Source organism: Triticum dicoccoides, chromosome 5A (assembly GCF_002162155.2).
Source record: "Triticum dicoccoides isolate Atlit2015 ecotype Zavitan chromosome 5A, WEW_v2.0, whole genome shotgun sequence".
Lineage (NCBI taxonomy): Eukaryota > Viridiplantae > Streptophyta > Magnoliopsida > Poales > Poaceae > Triticum > Triticum dicoccoides.
The window spans coordinates 132,200,361-132,206,666 of record NC_041388.1 but is presented as its reverse complement, the minus strand read 5'-3'; positions in this window follow the sequence as shown (position 1 = coordinate 132,206,666).

The following is a 6,306-nucleotide window of genomic DNA, read 5'->3' as shown; positions in this document are numbered from 1 at the left end:
CCGCATCCGTAGCTCCGATTGGACATAGTATATCAAAATGTTCGTCTCGATGAGTACATCATTTCATTCCATTGCATCATTTTCATTTGAGTTCATCTTGATACCCGAAATGCTGCTAGAAGGAGGCTTCGTGAGTTATTTGTTAGATCTGCTAGTTCATCTTAGACTTTTGTCATTTTTGCCATGATTATTGTGTGCATGATATGCCTGTGAGTCCTTCATATGTTTTGTTAAAGATTTTGTCTTCTTTCCAGAGGTGGAACCCATGCATTTTTGTGATGTGTGTGGTGACTTGTGCAAGCTTGCAAAGTGGGGCACCCGGTAAATCTGTTTTCAGGGACTTAGTAGTTTTCACTAAGTCTGGGATTATTTAGTTCATGATGCCATATGTTCATGCTGTTTCCTAGTGATCCGTGGCTCTTTTGAGGATGATCAGTAAAGGAGTTTTGTTAATCGTGTAGTGCTCTATCCATCCATGTCTTTGTTTGAAATTATTGAGCACCCTAGCTTGAGTCAATCGAGCTCTACTTTTGCTTCGTTGTGAATCTGGGCAGATCGTCAACTCGTGTGCGATTTTGCCGATGTCATTGTAGTTGATCCGTGCATGCTATGCCATTGTTCTTGCCATGTATAGCTTGTATTTTGTGCCTTCTTTATGGATGTATGCTTGTCTTACCATGACTTGCACCGTGGTGAGTGCATCGAGCTCGTGAACATGCCTTCGTGAGTTATGTTTCAGCATGTCCCAGTTTTCACTAAGTCTGAAAACTGATTATGTTTTTGCTATGTTCGTGTGCTTGTTAGTATATTTTGTGATCCCTTTTGGCTCAAGGTCACTAAGGGACTTTTGTTAAGCTTGTTGAGTAGCTCCATACCATGTCTTTCTTTGTCATGTTCAGGTACTGTAGCATGTTGTTTTGTTGCTCCGAAGAGGGCTATATGATCTGAAATTCCAGACAAGTGTTAATTTCACTAAGTCTGAGATCTGTTTTACCATTTGCGTTTTTGCCATGCTTGTTTGAACCTGTTAATGGATGAATTGGCCGTAGCTCAGTGCTAGACTTTTGTTAAGCATCTTGTGGGCATCCCTGCCATGTATTTTGTTGCCATGTTTGGGTGCTGTAGCATGTTCATCTCGTTGCATTTAGATGCCTACTTGCTGTAAATCGCAGACCGGTGTCATTTCTGAATCGCTTGCCATTTCCAAACCATAACTCCGATTCCGGCGTTCTTTATATTGTTTTCAAGCAATTTCATCTCATCTTTCTAGTGGCACACTTGGATTTCCAAGTTGAGGCCAGGTTCATGCATTTCCTGCCATATCTTGCCTTTTGCATCCCGCATCGCATCCCGCATAGCATATCATCTTTGCATCGTGTTGTTTGAGTTTGCACGTGGTTGATTGTGTCCTTGTTGCTTGTTTGTCTTGTTTGGGTAGATCCGGGAGACGAGTTCGCTAACGAGGAGTCCGTTGAGTTTGCTCTTGAGGATCCAGTCAACTTTGACAACTGTGCAGGCAAGATGATCATACCCTCGAAATCACTACTATCTTTGCTATGCTAGTTTGCTCGCTCTTTTGCTATGCCATTGCTATGATGCCTACCACTTGCTTGCAAGCCTCCTAAATTGCCATGTCAAACCTCTAACCCACCTTTGTCCTAGAAAACCGTTGATTGGCTATGTTACCGCTTTGCTCAGCCCCTCTTATAGCGTTGCTAGTTGCAGGTGAAGATCAGAGGCCGTTCCTTGTTGGAACATCTTTTATTTACTTGTTGGGATATCATTATATTATCTTGCTATCTTAATGCATCTATATACTTGGTAAAGGGTGGAAGGCTCGGCCTCTCGCCTAGTGTTTTGTTCCACTCTTGCCGCCCTAGTTTCCGTCATATCGGTGTTATGTTCCCGGATTTTTGCGTTCCTTACGCGGTTGGGTTATAATGGGAACCCCTTGATAGTTCGCCTTGATTAAAGCTTTTCCAGCAATGCCCAAACTTGGTCTTACCATTTGCCACCTAGCCTCTTTTTCCCTTGGGTTTCCGGAGCCCGTGGGTCATCTTATTTAAACCCCCCCCCGGGCCAGTGCTCCTCTGAGTGTTGGTCCAAACTAGAGTCCTGTGCAGCGCCCCCTCGGGGAAACTCGAGGTTTGGTTTTAGTTGTATGGAGCGCTCATCTGAGTGTGCCCTGAGAAAGAGATATGTGCAGCTCCTATCGGGATTTGTCGGCACATTCGGGCGGTGTTGCTGGTCTTGTTTTAACCTGTCGAAGTGTCTTGAGTTACCGAGATACCGAGTCTGATCGGAACGTCTTGGGAGGAGGTCTATTCCTTCGTTGACCGTGAGAGCTTGTCATGGGCTAAGTTGGGACTCCCCTGCAGGGATTGAACTTTCGAAAGCCGTGCCCGCGGTTATGGGCAGATGGGAATTTGTTAATGTCCGGTTGTAGATAACTTGAACCTTAATTAATTAAAATGAATCAACTGAGTGTGTTACCGTGATGGCCTCTTCTCGGCGGAGTCCGGGAAGTGGACACGGTGTTGGAGTAATGTTTGTGCAGGTTGTTCTCTAGTTTCTCGCTCGTGCTTTGTCTCCTCTTCTCGCTCTCTTTTGCGAATAAGTTAGCCACCATACTTGCTAGTCGCTTGCTGCAGCTCCACTCATATTTTACCTAGCCATTCCTATAAGCTTGAATAGTCTTGATCGCGAGGGTGCGAGATTGCTGAGTCCCCGTGGCTCACAGATTACTATTACACCATATGCAGGGCCTGATGATTCCGCTCCAGGAGACGCGTATGAGCTCAAGTGGGAGTTCGACGAAGACTCTCAACGATACTATGTTTCCTTTCCCGATGATCAGTAGTGGTGCCCAGTTGGGGGTGATTGGGACCGTGTCGCATGTTGGGTTCTCTTTTATTTTGGCGCCGTAGTCGGGCCATGAGTGTTGAATGATGTAATGTTATTTATGTTCTTGATTGACGTGGCGAGTGTAAGCCAACTATGTTATCTCCCCTTTTATTATTATGTTACATGGGATGTTGTGAAGATTGCCTAACTTGCGACATATACCTTCAATGCGATTATGTCTCTAAGTCGTGCTTCGACACGTGGGAGCCATAGTCGCATCGAGGGTGTTACAGCACCAGTACTGATCATCAGGGAAAGACACATAGTAACGACGAGAGTCTTCGTCGAACTCCCACTTGAGCTCAAGCGCATCATCTGGAACGGAATCATCGGTCCCTACATCTGGTTTGGAAGTAATCTGTGAGTCACGGGGACTCAGCAATCTCGCACCCTCGCGATCAAGACTATTTAAGCTTATAGGTAAGGCAAGGTAATATGTGGAGCTGCAGCAAGCGACTAGCATATATGATGGCTAACCTGTTCGCAAAAGAGAGCGAGAAGAGAAGACAAAGCACGAACGAAGAACTATGATCAAGAAGTGATCCTAGAACAACCTACGTCAAACATTACTCCAACACCGTGTTCACTTCCCGGACTCCGCCGAGAAGAGACCATCACGGTTACACACGCAGTTGATTCATTTTAATCAAGTTAAGTTTCATGTTATCTACAACCGGACATTAACAAATTCCCATCTGCCCTTAACCGCGGGCATGACTTTCGAAAGTTCAAATCCCTGCAAGGGAGTCCCAACTTAGCCCATCACAAGCTCTCACGGTCAACGAAGGATATTCCTTCTCCTGAGACGTTCCGATCAGACTCGGCATCCCGGTTCTACAAGACATCCTTGACAATGGTAAAAGAAGTCCAGCAACACCGCCCGAATGTGCCGACAAATCCCGATAGGAGCTGCACATATCTCGTTCTCAGGGCACACTCAGATGAGACTAACTACGAGTAAAACCAACCCTCAAGTTTCCCCGAGATGGCCCCGCAGGCAGCTCAGTCGGACCAACACTCAGAGGAGCACTGGCCCAGGGGGGTTTAAATAAGATGACCCTCGGGCTTTGGAAACCCAAGGGAAAAAGAGGCTAGGTGGCAAATGGTAAAAGCAAGGTTGGGCATTGCTGGAGGAGTTTTATTCAAGGCGAACTGTCAAGGGGTTCCCATTATAACCCAACCGCGTAAGGAATGCAAAATCCAGGAACATAACACCGATATGACGGAAAACTAGGGCGGCAAGAGTGGAACAAAACACTAGGCAAAAGGCCGAGCCTTCCACCCTTTACCAAGTATATAGGTGCATTAAGATAACAAGATAATATAGTGATATCCCAACAATAAACAATGTTCCAACAAGGAACGATCTCCAATCTTCACCTGCAACTAGCAATGCTATAAGAGGGGCTGAGCAAAGTGGTAACATAGCCAATCAATGGTTTGCTAGGACATGGTGGGTTAGAGGTTTGACATGGCAATTTGGGAAGCATGATAAGCAAGTGGTAGGCATCGTAGCGTAGGCATAGCAAAAGAGCGAGCATCTAGCAAGCAAAGATAGAAGTGATTTCGAGGGTATGATCATCTTGCCTGCAAAGTTGTCAGAGTTGACTTGATCCTCGTAAGCAAACTCAACGGGCTCCTCGTTAGCGAAATCGTCTCCCGGCTCTACCAAACAAGACAAACAAGCAAAAGGGACGCAATCAACCACGTGCAATGCTCAAACAAATATGATGCAAACATGGTATGCTATGCGGGATGCGGTAGGTGATGCATATGCAAGATTTGACAAGGAATGATTGAACCTGGCCTCAACATGGAAATCCAAGAGTGCCACTGGAAAGGTGAGGTGATTTCGGTTGAAATCGATATAAAGAACACCGGAATCGGATGCACGGTTTGAAAATGGCAAGCAAAACAAATATGGTACTGGTCTGCGATAATCAGCAAGTAGCCATCTAAATGCATCAAGATAATTATGCTACATCACTCAAACATGACAACAAAATACATCGCCGGGATCCACTCATGATGCTTGACAAAAGATGAACACTGAGCTACGGCTAATTCATCCACTAACAGGTTCAAACAAGCATGGCAAAAATGCAAACGATAATAGGTTTCAGACTTAGTGAAATTAACACAAGTCTGGAATTTAGCATCAGGTAGCACACTTTGGAGCATGAAAACTATATGCTACAGGAACTTAACATGGCAAAGCAAGGCATGACATGAGGCTACTCAAAGCACTTAACAAAAGTCCCTTAGTGATCTTGAGCCAAAAGGGATCAGAAAATACAATTGCAAGTATGTGAACATGGCAAAAACATAATCAGATTACAGACTTAGTGAAAAACTGGAGCATGCAAATCTGTTAACGGGTAGACATGTTTACGAGCTCTATGCACTCACTACAGAGCATGGCATGACAAACTAAGAATGCACCCGTCAAGACTACATATCATAGAAGCTAGACATGGCAAGAACAACAACATAGCATGCACGGATCAATGGCAACATCCTCGGCAAAATCGCTAACAAGTCAACAATCTGCCAGGATTCACGAAATAGCAAAAGTAGAGCTCGATTGACTCAAGCTAGGGTGCTCCATAAATCCAAACAAAGACATGTATGGATATAGCACCACAATGTTAACAAATCATCCTTACTGATCATCCTCCAAAGAGGCACGGATTACTAGAAAACAACATGAACATATGGCATAATGACAAAATCGGGACAAGGACTTAGAGAAATTCTAAGTCCCTGAAATCAGCATTAACGAATGCACTACTTTGCAAGCTTGTGCTAGTCACCACACATATCACAAAAATACATGGTAAGCACCTATGTAAAGATGACATGGCATATATCAAAACTCATGTAGAGCTCAGGAGCATATCATGCACACATAAATCATGGCAAAAATGACAAATATCCATTTGATGAAACAGATCTAACAATTTTATCATATAGCCCTTTTCCAACAGCATTTCGGGCATCAAGATGAGCTCAAATGAAAATGATGCAATGAGATGAAATGATGTACTCTCTGAGATGAACATTTTGATAAGCTACACGCACAAATCGGAGCTACAGATGCGGAGTTACGGTGCGATGAACAATGCTAAAAATATGGAAAAAACTGGGGACTTAGAGAGAGGCAAAAGTCAACCCTAGGGTTTACTGTAGCACCGGATCCAGATCGGGCACGGACTTCGAGGCGGCGGCGGGTCTCGCCGGATCTCCGCCGGAGAAGTGACCGGAGGAGGCTGGGGTGGGCGGAGCCGGCCGGATACGGGCGGTGCCGGCGAGAGGAGGCGGCGGGGCAACGAGGGGAACTCCGAGCGGCGCGCGGCAGTCGGCGGTACGGCGAGTCGGCGGTCGCCGGCGTCGAGATGGAGC